The 19,641-nt window shown below is 34.3% G+C and overlaps 1 long non-coding RNA gene across 1 annotated transcript; it reads left to right on the top strand.

The window, feature by feature from the left end:
* The first annotated feature begins 7,085 nt into the window (after positions 1-7,085).
* On the top strand, positions 7,086-16,977 carry LOC145688500 (uncharacterized). The gene is made up of 2 exons (XR_014131924.1): positions 7,086-11,487; positions 15,685-16,977. It is a non-coding gene; the product is annotated as an uncharacterized LOC145688500 (long non-coding RNA).
* The last annotated feature ends 2,664 nt before the right edge of the window (positions 16,978-19,641 follow it).

Below are 19,641 nucleotides of genomic sequence, written 5' to 3'. Positions count from 1 at the left end.
ATAAAGACGTAGTTGCAAGCGTCTCCTTAATATTCTTCACACAGACGGTTGCACTGTACAGGTTCAGTCTTTATTAAAACACAAAAAGCTTTCTGCTCTCTAGTCTCGATCTTTGCTACTTGCTCTTTCTAACGGCAGACAGAAGAAACAATGCATGTACATGCTTGCGTACAAAACTGTTTGAGTTGCTCTTTCATGTGATATAATATTTATAATTGTAAGTTAATTGTAATAGATACTACAAAGTTTCAAAACCCTAATATTAATTTTGAAACACCCTGCATTACTTCAAATTGAGTCATCCTATATTCAGGTCCTAGTCAATTTGACGCCTCGTGCAATGGCATAATTTGCCGCCTCCCCCTTTCTCCAGAAAGAACAAATCTTAGAAGTCATGATTTTAAGTATGCTACTCCAGCATGAACAACAAAGGGGAGGGTAAGTGCAGTCGCACTCAGAAAGGCTTAAATACCTACTAAAACTGCAATTCCGTTGTGTATGTTTCTTTTTCTTTAAATGTGAATCTATTATGATAGTGAAAGATAAAGCAAACACACCTGCAGAGGATAGATGATAATCCTTTTTATAGAATTCACTATCGAGCTTCAATCTTAATGTATCAGTTTGCAATTCCAGTGCAACTAGCTCTTTTATCTTTATTTCTTGATTTTTCTTCTACATCTCCTAACATTTTTTAAAAAAACTTGTTTCTATCTTCAATGATAAGGAACTTGCTTCTGACAAATACAAGACTACTTTCATATCAAAACTGTGATAACATACGAAATGGAACTGATATTCACTACTATTCGAGAATTGAATTCTTGCATTTGACAACAATCAAGCAATTTGTGCTCGGATTTATTCGACCATTTGCTTTAGCATTGTCCATGTGGCCTTAAACTAATGCAACCTAAACATAATTTATGAATGTAGTATTCAAATAGAAGGTCAGCTTAGTAAATGTAACTACCATCATCATGAAGTATGTTTCCAACAAGAAATATTTAATTTAAATAATATACTTATGACACATTTTGCCGGACCATCCAAGCTTGCCGTTCCACGCAAATGCACGTGTTGCATATATACAGTGGCGTATTTAGGAGGGCTTCCCGGCTTAAGCCCTCCCCCGAAATCTTACTTATTATAGTAAAGTATATGAAATAGTATATGAAATATCTTGCAGAATTTTCACATTTTCAGGCAAAGCCCCCCCCCCGAAAGTTAGCAAAGCCCCTCCCGAAACAAAATCGTAAATACACCACTGCATATATGGTAGAGCCGGCTCTGCATATCATATATATCTAGTCGACAAATTATTTATATATGACATTTAGAAAAATACTATTAGGCAAATTAGTATTAGTTTTTACCTTTAGACAAGTTATTGGAATTTTATACTGTTCGTGACATTATTTTCATACTTATTAAAGGCCTGCTTTCACGAAAAAACAAAATTTCATTTCTACTTTTATTTCTTAGTTGATATTGATGAAAACTGCTGAAACCCGAATTGTTAATAGGTATGGTATTCATGTAAATTGTAAAATATTTGTAGCGTATCAGTATCTAGCGTTTAATTTATGTTGCATTTTACGGTGATTACACCTACATAAAAATATCTCATACTTAAATAGACGTAAGATGCATTACAAATGACTATTTAAAAAAAAAACGAAATTTAGAAAAAAACGAGAGGCAATGTTTTTTTTCTAAAAAAAAACGTACGTTTCTGAAAAAATACGAACCGTTTTTTTTTCTATTTACAACACTAATTCTGTGGTCGTCAATCACTGGTCTGCATTAGTTTAACATAGTTGGAAACTTCTTTCTGGTCCGTCACGCGTCTTATTCGCCAGCTTAATAACTTTGTTATTATATCGGTATAATAATGGGTGCTCCGCATCTATTACAATTTTTCGATGGATGTTCAAGGCCCCGAGCAGCCACATACTCCGCACCTTATCCGTCGGAAGTGGTAGAAATCAACCATTTCCGTTTTCAACGTTTATCGTCATAGAACAAGAACAGCAACAAATAGCGACAAGTAGTTTTGTGTAATCGATTCAGAGTGACAAGAGAACATATCGCCACAACACGGCTGTACCAAAAGGGGAAGTCGTTGAAATTTACTAGTACTTCCAGTTTCAATTCTGAATGCCATAGAGCAGAAACGGAAAATGTATTGAGAAGTAGTTTCTTGCAGTCGATTTAGGGTCTCGAGAATACGTTCCATAACCGTCATTAACCATCTATTGAAACAGGAAGCGGTAGAAAGCAACGATTTCCGGTATCAATGTTTATCACCATAGAACAAAAATGATAGTATAATAGAGATACGTGTTTCTTTTCTTTTGTTTTTCTCTTTTTTCTAGTTTTCTCTTTTGAATCAATTCAGCGTAAACAGAATGTATAATCACAATCCGCAACACTCTATCAAAACCGAAAGTGTTTAAAATTTACTAGCACTTTTATGTTTCAATACTGATTTTCAGAGAGTGAAAACGGTAAATGATACCGCAAAACATTTCTTTGTGATCGATTCAGCATAGGTTCTACTTCCCACGTTAATTCTTTGTGCAAACAAGGAATTACAGAAATCGAGCATTTCCGGTTTCAACATTGTTCACCATAGAACAGAAACGATAAACGGTGGTAACCTGCAAATTGCAATTTTTTGAATCGATTCGGTATCTCAAGAAAACTTACAATTAGCACCCACAACACTCCGCAAAACCCCGAAATTATTGAAATTTACAACTACTTCTGGTTTCAATGTTGATTTCCATAGAGCAAGAATAGTAAGAAATGTTAAGAAATGGTTATCTGCAATCAATTCAGTGTCCAAGGAATGGGTTCAATTTACTTTGTTAACGCTATATTTAAAACGGAAGGTATAAACCATTTCCAGTAGAAGAGAAGCGGTAATAAAAAGTAATAAGTGGGTTTTGTAATAAATTCAGCGCCTGAAAAGAACATACCATTATTACCGCTCCATGAAAACTGAAGCAGTTGGAATTTACTAGTACTTCCGGTTTCAATATGATTCCCATAGAGTAAAAATGGTAAGATCACTGACGCCCGCAGAAAATTATCAGGGGAGGGCAAAAGTTTTTGTCATGTTTGACAGTACTCTCATATTTGCATGGGTTATATTTAGTGGATACCTCGTACGGACTAAAGCCTAACCATTCCTGTAATCTTTACTGCAAACATAGTATTAGTCTATACAGGGTGTTTCAAAACAACACTGAAAGATAAGACAAAATGTTTAGACCAACGTGGATACACAAATGCTCCCTTTTGGGGTTATAGGCTGGCGAAAACATGAAAAAATTAACTTTAAAGGCCTATAGTACCTACCGTAGTCGGGTCAAGACTTCACTTCAGAACTAGTATGTGCCCTATCCAAACATTCATGTTTCAGAATCCTGCGATACTTCTGTAACAATTTTTATAGAGGTAGGCCTAGTTAGTGAATACTTTAAATTGTATATCCGTAGCCTAAGTCCCTTCCTTTGATATAGGTTCTTTGATTGTATTCCTCTATTGCAATCAGTAGTTATAGATGTATTAGTTCAAATTTGAATATTGAATTTCGCATAGCTTGCAAGTCTACCATATTTTCACACTGTGAAACGAAAGTTACTAATTCTTCTACGGAAATCACAATTGGAACTGAAAGTACTAGTCAATTTTAACCCCTTCTGTTGTTGGTATAGTGTTGCAGGTGGTGATAGTGTGTTGTCTTGAGACTCTGAATCAATTACAGAAAACCGTTTGCGCTATCTATTACCATTTTTATGCTGTGACGATAAATGTTGAAACCGGAAATAATTAATTTGAATCAATTGCGGTTTGAATAGTGGGTTAACGGAGGAGGTGGACCCCATTCTTGGGACGCTGACTCGATTGCAAATAGCTTTTCTAGCTCATGCTGATGAAAACGTTGATACTAGTTTCCGGTCTGAACGTAGCCCAGGCCAGCATCAAACGTCAGGGAAACACAGGGGACTCAACAGTAACTCTGGTTCAAAATTTGAGGTGTTACAGACATTTCGGCATAGTATCTAGGAAGATAAGGTTTAGAACGTGGTGAATATTTTACTGAGAGCTTGCGCTTGCCATGCTTCAAACATAAACATGTAATATTAAAGTTAGTTACTACACTTTATTACGGATATCAAAATTACAAGTGCTTTGCATTACATAATAAGCAGTGCATGCTGATATGTTTACTTGCAACACATTAAAAACAAAAATTTGATGTGTTGTTTGTGCGCACGTTCCAAATCATAAACTAAGAATATAAGGATTTTTAAAAATGTTTTCATTGTTATTATTTTTATTGAATATACATTATTTTAAAAAAGAAAAAAATATACATAAACTTTTATGGACCTTACTCAATGTAGCACAAGGACGTCACAAATACATTACAACTGTTCAAAGAATACTTACATAGTGTGACGTGAAGTATGATCCTAAATAGTTAACAAGTACCTACATACTGTATATTCTTTAACTCAATCTTATAGAATAAGATAAAATTGTTTGATGTTACTAAAAGGTACTTAAAAATCTATACTCACTGTACGTTTCATTCACAATACATAATTGACTTTTATATATTTTACGTTGGATTTTTTTTTTCACCGAATCGTAAATATGATTATATGAATATAAGCAAAATTGCTGGGAGAAATTACACTTTCGAAATCTAATATCGTAACCTCAGAAGAAATTCCCATTAGGTATAACAAAGTGTATTGATGAGTTTGTGTATGCAGGAGATTCTTCTCTTTGGAACAACATTGGTATGTAACAACCAAGGAAAAAATACATGTTTAGTATTTAAAGATTAGATATGCACAGTAATGCTCAAAAGTTTATTGACGGTTATACATATATATTCAACTTCTACGACGTCAAACAAACTTTTGGCCCTGATTATACAATAAATAGTTAAAAATACTACTGAGAGAATATTTTAAAAATGTCTTGTACACAAGCATAAATTACTTCACGTTTGGCTTTGCTGTCTTTTTAAACCAGACACTTTGAAAAGTTACCTAAAAATCGTTCCAGGCAGCAACAAACCGTTTAAACGTTTGCAAATTCTTTATTGTCTCATTGGCTGCCTCTCAGGTTGCACAAAAGCTGAAATAATGATAACAAAATATTATTTTGAGATTGTATTTCTTTGGTAGCTTAAAGTTTTCTATTACACTTGATTAACAAGCAGAATCAGTATTTTGAAGAATAAACTTGTTTTGTATACGTAAATAGTATAGGGTGTAAAATTTTTTGATGTAGTCATTTGCCGCATTATACGATGCTTCTTGCTTTACCTTGACCGAAATTAAACAATTTTACATTATAATTACGTAATATTACATCATTTTTACGTATTTTTGCGTAAGGTTCGGTCATTTTTATTTTGATTACATTATACAGGTAAATATATTTTTTATTTATCTTTAGATGAAATTAGCCCATTTATTAATAGGATGGCACATATTTTCAGCTAAGAAGTATTTATCTCTACGATGTATCTAAAACGGAATGGAAAGATTTCCCTACCAACAAGCGGCTCATGTTTCTGCGGCTATAGGTTTCTTTATAGGTACGACGCTAAAGGATAGCAGCTCGGAAATTGCTGTGTTAAATCTAATTTAGAAAAGAGTGGAATTTTACTTGCCCTCGTGTCTCCACGGCTAATTATTTATTTGTCGGCATACCGCCAAAGGGAAAGCATTGGAATTGGAATTTTCCGTCGCGCTGCCAGAGACCATTGGTTTCCCATGCTTGGATTTTAAAATTATTCGGCACGGAGCTCATGTCGGTAGGATCTGAAACGAATTTATTTAACTTTGGTAGGCTTTTGATTTAATTTTCAGTTTAGTGTTCCGTTCAGCAGCGAGGTTATATGAGATGTGGACCTACGGCTTAACGCGGTATCCGAGGCATAAGAGCTCCCATTGTGAATCGAACTCGGGTTTCCCACGTCAAACGCTCGTATGCTAACCGCTTAGCCACGAGGGGGCTCTGGTAGACTTTTCATTAATATGAGTATCAGATATTAGAGTGAGCAGTAATTAGATGAGACAAAATTTTAATTCGTTGTATCATTATTATTAATGTGAAATTATTTTACTTTTTGATTATAACATTACATATTAAGATTTTTCAATGTTTTATTGTAAAAAAAATATGGGGGCAGAAAGCATGGATGTCAATGGTTTAAACGTTCATTTAACTTTCTCGTGCAGCACATTCAAAAGTCAGGGGCTAATATTTTCGATCTTAACTGGTGCCGCCTGTCGAAGAGGAACTTCCTATAAGGAGGCCAATATTCCAGAAATGTGATTGGCGCTCACCGCAGCTAATAGATAGAAATAATACAGTCAAAACCATTTATTATCTACTGTGGTAACTACACGTTTATAACTGAACATGATACTCTATGTCGTTATATATATGTTTTATATATATGTTTTATATATATGTTTATATATATATATGTCGGGAAGTTTTTGGCACATATGCTTCTTGTGTATCTTTAATATTAAAGATCAGTTAAACTGTGTAGCAGACTTGTTTTTCAACTAACCTCCTATAGTGTAGAGATTCCTCTCGAAACTATTACATGTCACGAATTTGAGAGAAATTTCACTACAGGAGTTGAGTTGAGTTGATTTTGGGTTTAACGTCCCGTTCAGCAGCGAAGCTATATGAGACGTGGACCTACTGATTAACGTGGAATCCGAACCACATGAGCTCCCGCCGGGTTTCACTAGAGGAAACTACCATTTGTAACAATGGGCAACAATGTTTACATAGCAAGCAATTGCATCTTCAAATCGGAATTGTATTATATATATATAATAGATTAGATATTTTAAAGTATAAAGTAGTTATCGGTAGCTATATTGTTTCAGATTTAACAATTTAAATGCCACTAATGGGTAAGTCCATTAAATATAAACCAAAATCTCGTTATCAGCAAGTTATATATATATATATATATATATATATATATATATATATATATATATATATATATATATATAACAGCTTCATCTGTTAGTCACGATTCAAATAATTTATAAAGAGCTTCATAGTTTGCGGTAAGCGCGTTTTCTCGGATGCTGTAGAAGTCACTAGCATGCAACTCATTTACATTTTACCCAGGGAGCTGTTAACAGCTATTTCTTAGATAAAGGAGAACTATTGTTTCCGATCCAATAAAATTTACACTGAAAGTCTCGTCCTAAATTGTTCGTTGTCAAAGTATTACTTATCAATACTTCTTACCTACTTTTGAAGAATATTTTTAATTTTCAATAAATTGTAAGCATTTCAGACGTTACGTAAAACAAATAGTAATACAATTCTAACTTTTCCCAGAATGTATGCAACATAAGGTACAAATAAAAAAAAGCATTAAATCCACAAGGATATAATAAAACACTATAAAACCTTAATCAATACACTTAGCAAATATAAATTATACCTAAATCCATACATAATTCTAACACTTATACATCTCTCTCTCTCTCTATTTTCATATCGAAAACTTGTATATGCAACTGTGCTGATAAGATAAAAACACAGCATAATAAAGCAAACTCTGCAGTTGTTTCTGATATTCTCGTGTTAGTACAATACATTAAACATTTTTCTAGTTTGAATAGAACATTTATGATTCAACAAGTTTAATCATAATCTATAGGTAAAATAATTAATACTCTAAACAATATTTTATGTTTACATAGAATAACACTTGAGTAATGTATGTAGCAGCCCAATGTATCTGATAAAGCATTAAGGAATCGAATAGTATATTAAACAAAGTATAATTTGATTCTTACAGTTCAATATTAATTATTAAATAAATCTGTAAACTAGTTCTCAAATCTTAATGGCAAAACGAATACACCAAAATAAATGACAAGTGAAAGAAACAAATCTTTTCTCGGTTGAAAGTATATATGGAAATAAAAATATATTCCGCATTACTGCATAATTGAATTTAAAATACTCAAGTAAATATTAAATAAAACTTGATTGTATCCAGCAGCTAAATTATTTGCCCCTTGTAACGAGATGTTTATTTAGAGTTATAAAAAAAGTAAAATCAGCTTCACATTATAACAGCGCCCACAGCGGAATCTGTGCGAACTATCTTCCTACGTTTAATTTCTGTCTATAGGCAACAGCACTTTAGCTGTTGAATCCAAAGGTAGAAGCCTGAGCTATCCTGAGTTTCGAATTTTGTTCGAAATGGGTAAAACCCATTAATTATTAACCAGTTGTTATTTTGTATCTTGAAAGCATAGTTCTGAAAGTTAAAATCTTATTACGTGATATTACTATATTCTAAGAATTTACTTGAGGATCGGTGTATGTGTGAAAGAAGTTATAGTTATTTGGTGCTACGTTAAAAAAAAAAGTGTGTGTTTCCATTTGATCCTGTTAATACATGTTCTATGTGAAGTTCCATGCCTATAGTATACAAATAGCAAGGAGGAATATTGTATTCAAAATATTGGTGAGTTAATTACTGTATTAATTAAATATATAGAAATAAGTTTGATATAAGTAACTAAGAATCGTTCAGATTCGAAAATTCGATTATAGTTAAGGAGCCGTACTTCCCATTTAGGGAAGGACGAGAAACGCCATACTTTCAGGAATTATTCATTGACTATCTAGGATGTTAAAAAGTAGGTAATAGACTGAGTTCTTGCCCTTGTACTTGGGGTGTTTACGTAGTGCAACAGTAAGATGTATCCTCGTGCACGGGAGATGATAAGTAGCTGTTCTTCACTATTACCGAAAATTCTTATAGATATGTAATTTTCTAATAGGTTACTGTCATGAGCCTAATTTCAGAAAAAAAAATATGTCTATTGAAGTAGCCTCTTTGGATGGAATTCTTTATCAGCAGTCATTATATGTATTACTTTATTGAATTTGTTATAAAGTTAATGAATAGAACAAAGAATATTATTTTCCCGATTAACCATACTATTAAGTATATTTATGAATAGTAGCTGCATTCACTCTAGTATTTTTAAACTCAGGATTACTATATATTTAATTAACATTGTTTATGCATTAAATAATTTAATTTCTGAACCTGCTATACGTTATAAGTGTGGATGTGCCCGAAGGGTACATTTGTTCTACCTAACGACGGCTCCATTCAAACACTTGTACGAGTAAAGGGTGGAGGTCGCGTTTCACAAATTCAACAGCTAATGTGCTCCTTCTTATTTTTCATTAATAGAAATATTATTATAAGTAGCAGGAAGGATAGATTTGGGAAAGCAGGTTCTGTTTTTGATCTACATGAAATATAGTATTACCAGCACCAGTGAAGTTAATTTTGTTACGATACACGTATCTAGTTCTTACTTGTCAGGATATCCCTTGTTTGATAACATATTGGCTGTATGTAGAAATAATTTTGTGAGAGTTCAGTTTTATATATTGCGGGATTCGAACCAGAAACATGTCAGATACGAGTAGTGAACGTACCCATCAGGGCCTGTTAAATTTAAATCATTTTCCCAATGGAGATGGTGGTTTGATAATACCTAATCAATTAAATCCTTTTTTGAGGGAGCAAGATTTTTCGTTTTTAGAAAACGAAAGATACAGGGACAGTTACTGTAGGGCAGTTGAGCCACAAACAGCTGGTAGTTTATCACCGTTGTTAGATTCAGATACCAGCAGTGTTTACACTTCGACCTTGGCAGGTGCAACGACTCACGATTTGAGGAATGAGAGTGAGAGTGTTGCGGTAGGTCAGTTAAGGCAAACTGGTTTCAGCGCACCTGTGGTAGATAAGAGCTGTTTTGCTTTAAATGAAAAAGACTGTTGGAAAATTGATAAACAAATCAATACAGAGAATGAACGTAGTAAGCCATATTTACATAATTTTATGCCGTTCTCTGTGGATATGAATAAATTAGCAGTATCAGCTGCCAATGAGAATTTTTCGGAAAAAATAAAAAAATCCCGTTTTGTGATGGAACTAAAGACGAAATTATTTTTCTTTTCTTATTAGAGATTTATAAGATTATGAAACTCAACTTGTTCCCGAAAGAAGCTTTGTTTATTATAGCTTTAGGAAGGAGTAGTGGCCTTATCAATCATGAGTTATCTAATTTGATAACGGGTTCAAATCAGTGGGTACATATTAGTTACCTATTGTATTCAAAATTTGTGACCCCGATAGGTAAACAACAAATAGAACGTAAATATATTTGTTTGCAAAAGCCGGATGTTAATATAGTATCTCACGTCGAGAGTGTGGTGGATAGTTATGTGATCACACACGGGAGAGAAGATATACAAACATTAATTGACATTCTTTTAAATGGGATGAAACCTCAAATACGTTATGAACTTTTTAAATATAATCGTCCAGTATCTCTAGAATTTGTGAAAGCAGAAGTGGAAAAATATGAGTTACATCAGCGGAACTTAATTGTTTACAATAGTTTAGTTAAACATCAACACAAGGAAACAGTAGGAAGAAAAGTAGTTCAATGCTATTTTTGTCAAGGAAATCATAGAGTTTCCCAGTGTCCACATAAACTTTCTCAATGTATAGCTAAGTTGAACATTGAAAGCGGTGAGCGGGTACGCAGTGTTACAAATAGTGAGGTGTCCCGGATTAGTTCCCAAGCAAGTAAGGTGAATAAAGGTCCAGTTAATAAACTTTCTTCAAACTTTAGGGAGGTTAAGAATGAGAATCCATATAAAGGAACACTCAAGAACTTAATTGCAGCATTTGTCAATGGCTTTATTATGGGGAAACAATTAAAAGGAGGACTTGACAGTTGTAGCTCAGTTTCCTTGAACAAACAATACTTTGAGAAGTGGAATAAAACTTTAAATAAGACTGTGCGTGTTTATGAGCAAAAATTTAGTGGAGTAGGTGTGGATAGACAAAAGATCGAGTTGAACTCCTGTGTTTTCCTATTTATTAGATTTCATAAGAAAACTTACAAATTGAAGTTCTTTCTAGTGGAAGGTTTAGAACCTACATTTATCGTAGGAGTCCAGAAACTAAAATTTATAAGTGCTCAGATAGACTTTGACAATAACAAACTTTTATTGAAACAAGAACGTGCCGTGGTACCCCTTACTTATAATCTGTCACCCCCCTCCCAAAAAGATAATTCTTATTCTGCGCAAAACGATTTATTTTGTAGCGATGGTGCTTCTGCTTATGCCAATTTGTTTGAGGATTGACGGTTGTAGAGAAAGGGAAATGACTTCGTCGCCAGGCGTCTGCAAGGTTTCCATATCATCAGCACCCTTGGATCCTCCCATTGTTGCCAACCCAGGAGAGACTTTTTCTTCATTGTATCCGGAGAGGTCAGGGAATTTTGAACAGCCGCCATCAGTATTGTCACCAATCACAGTAGACCCTAGTTTCTTGGAACAGGATCATACTTTACAAGGGTATGTTGATAATTTAATAAATAAATATCCTAATGTTTTTAGTGATAAGATAGGATGTATTAAAGGATTTGAGCATCAAATATTGTTAAAAGACGATACACCTATACGGAAAAAACCTTACCCTCTTTCGCGGGCAGAACAAAAGCAAATGGATGTAATTTTAGATGATTTACTTGCTCAAGGAATAATTCGTCCTAGTAATTCCCAGTGGGCTTTTCCTTGTTTTCTTGTCAACAATAAGTCAGGAAGTAAAAGGCTTGTAGTGAATTATCAATCTCTAAATTCTCGTTTGTATTTAAATGCACAATATACTCCTCGTATGGAAGATGTGTTAGCTAGTCTATCACAGGGAGTTATTTATAGCCATTTTGATGTTCATGCAGCATATCATCATTTGAAACTTAGTGAAAATTCGACTCAATATACCGCCTTTTTAACTCATCGCGGTTTATTCTAATATAAGTATGTGCCTTTTGGTATATCTTCAGGATCATTTATTTTGTCAAAGGTTTTAACTGATTTGCTATATCCTTTGAAAGAACAAGGTGTGGATTGGTTTTTTGATGATATAGTGGCAGTAAGTAAAGATATAGAGAGTCATAAACAGCTAATTGAGTCAATTTTGCAGAAGTTTAATGAGGTTGATATAACATTGTCGGTTAATAAATCTGCATTATTTCAAAGAAAGATCTCATATTTGGGATTTGTTGTTGAAAACGGAAATCTATGTATGGATCCTTCTAGAATAGAAGTTATCAGGAAATTACCTGCACCGAAAAATCGGAAAAGTTTGATTAGCTTAGCTAGTTTTTTTTTACAATTTTATAGTAGGATTATACCAAACTTTCATGATGTGATGGAACCGATAACTCGACTTCGTTCGGCGAAGTGTAAATTTGAGTGGGGAAAAGAACAGCAAAGAGCTTTAGATCAGATAAAGGAATTATTTGAAGCTTATGTAGTATTGAAACTTCCAGATTTGAATAAATCCTTTATAATTACATCAGATGCCTGTTTAAAATCCTTAGGAGGCACGTTAGAACAATTAGATAGTCAGGGAAATAGAGTTCCGGTAGCATTCTTTTCTAGACGCTTACGTAAATATGATTTAAATAAGCCGATCTTTTTGTTGGAACTTATGGCGACGGTTGAATGTATGGAACGATATAAAAACTATTTTGCATAATAAATTCGAACTGAGGGTAGACCATGTGGGTTTAGCGTATGCTATACGTAACATACGAAGGGTCAAGAGGTATGGTAGTTTATTGTATCGATTATTAGCGTTTGATTTCGCTGTAAAATCTGTTTCAAGTAACTTGAATATAAGTGCAGATTTTATGTCACGGTTGTTTGACGAGGAACATTTTGAATCTATGTATTTAGAGCCAACTATGGAACAAGAGATTAATAATTTATGCTTAGTAAATCTCTGGAATATGCCATTTGCTAACATATCTATAAAAGATCATCAAGCTAGAGATCCTGAATTAATGGAGATTATACATCGTTTAGAACGGAAGGAGAGATTAGAGGATTATAAGTTAGTTAAAGGGATTCTGTGTAAAAAGACTAAAGCTATAAAAAACCCGTATAAGATTTGTCTTCCAAAATGTCTAGCCAATAGTATTATAGAGTTTCATCATAATTGTATTCTACCCGGAAGTCATTTAGGGACAAGAAAAACTATTGGGCGTATAGCAGCCAAATATACTTGGAGTGGGATGGTAGAAGATATAAAATAATTTGTCATGCTGTGAGCTATGTCAGAAAAATAAACCTAATAATAGGAAACAAATGGGTCAATTAACATCAGATTTTGAAAAATTTGTAAATGGGAGATGGTATACGGACACAATTGGTCCAATGTGCAATACACGATCGGGACGCCATTGTTTGATTGTGGTAGATTCGTTTTCTAAGCGAGAACCACTCCGTGTACTTTCTAGTCAAGCCATTATCAATCGTTTATATAAATTAATGTGTAGACATGGCTTTATATTTTCTTTGGCACATGACAATGCTAGTGTGTATAGCTCTGCACTATTTAGAGATTTTTTTATATAGTAATGGTATTCGCGATATTCGAATTTCTCCGTACCATAGTGCCTCAAACGCAGCTGAAAGATACATTTCAGTTTTGAAAAATTCGTTGAGGATATACTATAGTAAGAGACAAAATCAATGGGATACGGGTCTATACGAAATAGAGTACTCGATTAACAGCGCTGTTCATGAGGAGACCAAGTGTAGTCCCTTTAATTTAGTTTGTAACTATAACTGCGGAGACCCATTAGATGTAAAATGGAATGTACAGGAGCTAGATATCCAAAAGAAAGACCCCAATTTGTGGGTAAATGCGCTCCATAATATGGAGAAAGCATGGCATAGGAAAAAGAAAATCTTTAATAAATGAAGAATACCTACTAATTATCAGGTAGGTGATAAACTTTTAATTAAAGCCCAAACCAAGTCATCTTTGGCTGATAACATTACGAAGAGTTTATCAGAAAGGTGGTTGGGGCCATTCGAAGTCCAGAAATTCCTTGGTGAAAACTCATTACAGGTTAAATCTGTTGAAAATGACAGAGATATTCGTAGAGTACATGTCTCAATGACAAAACCTTTCAGAGAAAGGAGAATCCCTATTAATTAGGAATTTTTTATTATTAAGAACTCGAAAAAAAGGAAATATATATATATATATATATATATATATATATATATATATATATATATATATATATATATATATATATATATATATATTGGTCTAGGAATTAATTCGTGCGGTTGGTACGCACACATTGAAGCTGTAGTACAAACACAAAATACATAAATACCTTAAGAAAAATATTGTCCATCGCTAGCCACCACTTTCGCCCATCTGTCAGGCAATGTACGGATTCCGTGGCGAAAGAAGTCCTCATCCTTGGAAGCGATCCAGTCAGAGACCCATGTTTCGATATCTTCTGAAGAAGTAAACCGCTGTCCAATCAAATCGTTGTTCATGCAATCGAACAAGTAGTAGTCCGAAGGAGCAACGTCTGGTGAATACGGCGGGTGGGGTAAAACTTCCCATCCGACATTTTCTAAATAGGTTTTGACCGGTTTTGCGACATGTGGGCGAGCGTTATCATGTTGAACAATAAGTTTATCATGTCCTGTTCTCCCATTCTGGTCGTGTTCTGGCCAGAGCTTGCTTCAAACGCATTAATTGTCGTCGATAACGTTCTCCATTCATAGTTTCACCCGGTTGCAGCAGCTCATAGTACACCACACCTTTCATATCCCACCATATGCACAGCATAACCTTTGCACAGTGAATATCTCGTTTTGGTTGTGATGGACCTGGTTCATCTGGTTTCACCCAGGCCTTTTTTCGTTTAGGGTTCTCGTAATGGATCCACTTCTCATCACCCGTAATAATTCGATGCAGAAACCCCTTTCTGCTCTGTCGTTGAAGTAGCAATTCGCAAATGGTTTTTCGTCTTTCAATGTCTCTGTCTTTCAATTCATGTGGAACCCAATGTGACATCTTTTGAATCATTCCCATGGCTTTCAAGCGTTTGGAGACTGTTGTTTGATCAACGCCTAATGCTGCTGCAAGTTGTTCCTGCGTTTGACACGAATCCTGCTCGAGCAATGCTGTCAATTCTTCGTCTTGAAATTTTTTTGGCTGTCCAGCTCGCTCTTGGTCTGCCAAGCCGAAATCACCACTTCTAAACCGTGGAAACCACTTCTGACACGTTCGCTCAGCTAGAGCATGGTCACCATACACTTCCACCAAAATACGATGACTTTCAGTCGCACTTTTCTGCATGTTAAAGTAATGCAGCAGGACACCCCGCAAAAACACTTTATCAGGCACAAATTGCGCCATGTTCACTTAACTACAAACTGGTGTTGACGCTTTAATCCACTGCCCTATACTACGAACGATACGCGATGACAGGGCTTTGCAACACATGTGTGGATACACGGAACTGTGGGACGCTCCGTTCGTTGCGCCATCTCTTGTCCACCCGCACGAGTTAATTCCTAGACCAAATAAATATATATATATATATATATATATATATATATTTAGAAATATAAATTGTTATTGAAGCTTTACGTTGGTGCTATAAGACAATAGACGAACATAATTTAAGTAATTTTAAAGTGTTATATGTTAAAATAGTTTTCTCATTGCAGGCCTGTAATGTGTCCGTCTAAATATGTCTAATGTATTTCGTACTTAATTGTAAATTGGGATTTTAGTCCAATAGTCTGTGGATTGTATCGTCAATTGTTAATGGAGAATTCCGTGGACCGTCTGTTTGTCATGTCTCTTGGATGGAAATGGATTATTCTGATAAAACTGGTTATGGATAAATCAACATATTTTTCAACTGGAAACTATTCGTTCAGTATCTAATCAAGACAGAAATTGTAAGGTACAATGTAATTTCTTTTTCTATTATTGAATATGTAAAATATAATATGTAGGGAATATATATATATATGTATCTTTCGCTTTATATTTAATATTGCTTAGGAAAATCAGGAAATTGCATTTAGGTGCTATTTCATAATTTTTTTGGAAGTGTTTGTAAATTTATGAAAGATGCGAATCATAGACGAATTACTATAGTTGCTAACTGTAGAGAGAGTGTAGAGTATGGTAGTGGTTTGATTGTATTTTGGGGGTTATTTTTTTATTTTTAGTTTATTTTTCTTTAGTTGGTGTAGTTGGGAAATATGTTTCTGCTAGTTAGTAGGTATAGTGATACTAGTTTGGTGATTAATCCTGACTTTAAGACAAACGAGATTCTGTATATTTCATAAAAATTTTTTTTTTTTGAGGGAGAGGTGAATGTGTAACGAGATGTTTATTTAGAGTTATAAAAAAAGTAAAATCAGCTTCACATAACAGCGCCCACAGCGGAATTTGTGAGAACTATCTTCCTACGTTTAATTTCTATCTATAGGCAACAGCACTTTAGCTGTTGAATCCAAAGGTAGAAGTCTGAGCTATCCTGAGTTTCGAATTTTGTTCGAAATGGGTAAAACCCATTAATTATTAACCAGTTGTTATTTTGTATCTTGAAAGCATAGTTCTGAAAGTTAAAATCTTATTACGTGATATTACTATATTCTAAGAATTTACTTGAGGATCGGTGTATGTGTGAAAGAAGTTATAGTTATTTGGTGCTACGTTAAAAAAAAAAGTGTGTGTTTCCATTTGATCCTGTTAATGCATGTTCTATGTGAAGTTCCATGCCTATAGTATACAAATAGCAAGGAGGAATATTGTATTCAAAATATTGGTGAGTTAATTACTGTATTAATTAAATATATAAAAATAAGTCTGATATAAGTAACTAAGAATAGTTCAGATTCGAAAATTCTTACAGATGATATGTAATTTTCTAATAGGTTACTGTCATGAGCCTAATTTCAAAAAAAAATATGTCTATTGAAGTAGCCTCTTTGGATGGAATTCTTTATCAGCAGTCATTATATGTATTACTTTATTGAATTTGTTATAAAGTTAATGAATAGAACAAAGAATATTATTTTCCCGATTAACCATACTTTTAAGTATATTTATATGAATAGTAGCTGCATTCACTCTAGTATTTTTAAACTCAGGATTACTATATATTTAATTAACATTGTTTATGCATTAAATAATTTAATTTCTGAACCTGCTATACGTTATAAGTGTGGATGTGCCCGAAGGGTACATTTGTTCTACCTAACGACGGCTCAATTCAAACACTTGTACGAGTAAAAGTGGAGGTCGCGTTTCACTCTGTAAAATAAACTCATTAATCACATGATAAATTAACATGAAATTCTAACCTGTTCATAATATAGTAATTATTCTAACTATGCTTCAATATGTGTCATAAAATGATTATCATCAATTACGTCGATAGAAAGCAAATTAACAAATAGATTTTAATAAAGATAAATAACGAATATAAAATAAAATATAAACGCTCTATTATAGCGTGTTGAATTTGTAAATCTTATCTTCATATATCAAACCGGAGTATAGATATATTTGGGTAGTTTTGGGTAATATAGGCAGTTTCATAATATGGGCAGAGCTAAGGTTTTCAGAGTATTACTCATATCAGAATTAATCTAAAACTCAATTTCTCAGTTGATGACATTGTGTACAGCGGGCCACAAAGTCTTGAGGTACAAAATCTGTGAGTTAGGCAACCCAACTAACGCCAGCTACAAGATTAATTAGGCCTGTTAGAGTAGCTAGAACAGCAGCATGAAGTTGCTCCACCTGTTAAAAGAACAAATAGTAAACTGTGCTTTTGTGCAGAAGTGAGGAGAAACGCTGGCTGACGAAATGACAAAAGGGAGTCTTTGCATAGTTGCACTCACAGTACACAGCACAGTACCAGAAAAAAATACGGACACAGAGGCGCCGATGAGAAGATAACAGTCGGGAACTTAAAAAATCTTATAATTAACTCAAATGAGGGATTATATAAACAAGTTAACTTACTTCAAATGACGATACATATATGGGTATCAAATAATACACGGATAGATCATGCGGTATATGTATTAGTTTATTTTTTTAATAAACACAAAGCCTCGCGCTGAGTTTTAAAAATATTAACAGTATTCATACCTGCAAATCAATTAAAGTATGGATTGATCATTCAGGGGAAGAACGCAGACCCCTTCTGAAAATTCTGGGGATCTAACAGGGCCTGAGCTCCTTGGTTCCGACGCCACTGATTGATACGTAATGTTACTTCGAAAGAAGAGCTTGTCTGATTTCATTATTATTCGTTAAATATTTTTTTTTGAAAATTTTAAATATTGTTATGTTGTAATTTATTTGTAAATATTAAATTGCAAAATTCGATAGCGCTTAAACGAGTTGGAGAACTTACCCGTACTAAGCTTATTTTTCCTTAGGTTGCAAATATAACTGAGGGTTCGTGATTTGCTTAATATTTGTGCAAATTTACACATTGAGACACAAGGAGAACAAAGGAAAATATAGTGTCAATAAACAACAACCTAAAAATACACGAAATTAACGGTTAATACCAAACATAGAACCATTAACAGAATTAACTCTGTAACTCGTTTTCTCTATTCATTTTCATTCCTTTATTTTCAGGATTACATCATCACTGATTTTCTCCACTGGAGATTATCTTTCAGTTAGCAGCACCCAACTGGAGCTCAGCCTTGTAAGTGAAACATTTTAAAAAGGGAAAACGGCGGGAATCGAACCGGGCCGCCAGATTAGAAAACTACAACCCTAACCACTTTAGTATTTATTATACTGTCACTAATATTACATAGGAAATTTACATAGATACATTAAAGGAGTAATCTAGGACTGACCACTGGTAAGAAATGTCTAGATGTGGTTCTGAGCGAACCTACTCGTGTGCACAATGATGAGGTTGACGCATCACCACAAGGAAAATGTTAATAAGTACAACTCATTGTCTCTCTGTCCTTGCCGACAGGTGGGACAAAGCCGCTTGCAAAAATCCACTGAAAGACTTCCTCTCTAGATCGACTGAAAAATATTTGCGGCATTCCCGTTGTAAAAGGTCAAAATATAAGCATTCATCATTCCGTGGCATGCAACGATGAACATATAACAATGTGGTACCAACTAACTAGAGGACCATATTGTGTTTGGTTTTAGGGTAATACTGAAATGCATGAAAGAATAGGAGATCTACGGTAAATAAAGGAAAAGGCGTACGCGAGATCAAGCTCACACATACGAAGGAGGAGGTTCCAAATAACATCGGCACCAGAACATGACGTGTAGCGATGTTGTAGTGTGTCGGAGTGGTCACAATATTTGCAGGTGAGGGTTGTGGCATGTCCAATGCGCACAAGTCTTTCTTGTGTGGCGGGCAGTTGATGAACCATGGTTGTCCATACTACTTGTGTGTGCAAAGGAAGGATATTTGTTTGTAGATTTTGCCAGATTTGGCGCCATTGTTTAATAGGGAATAGATCCTGTACCCGGACTCTCACGTCTACAAGTGACGCTCCCCACAATTAACGGTATAAGGTTTGGGCACTATATGTGGTAGGGGTAGCAAGCGCACCAGAATATGTCCATGATTGAACGAGATTGGTGACATGTAGGACATAAGT

Source organism: Thermobia domestica, chromosome 6, assembly GCF_964235325.1.
Source record: "Thermobia domestica chromosome 6, izTheDome1.hap1.1, whole genome shotgun sequence".
NCBI lineage: Eukaryota > Metazoa > Arthropoda > Insecta > Zygentoma > Lepismatidae > Thermobia > Thermobia domestica.
This window is presented reverse-complemented; position numbering and strand designations above follow the sequence as displayed.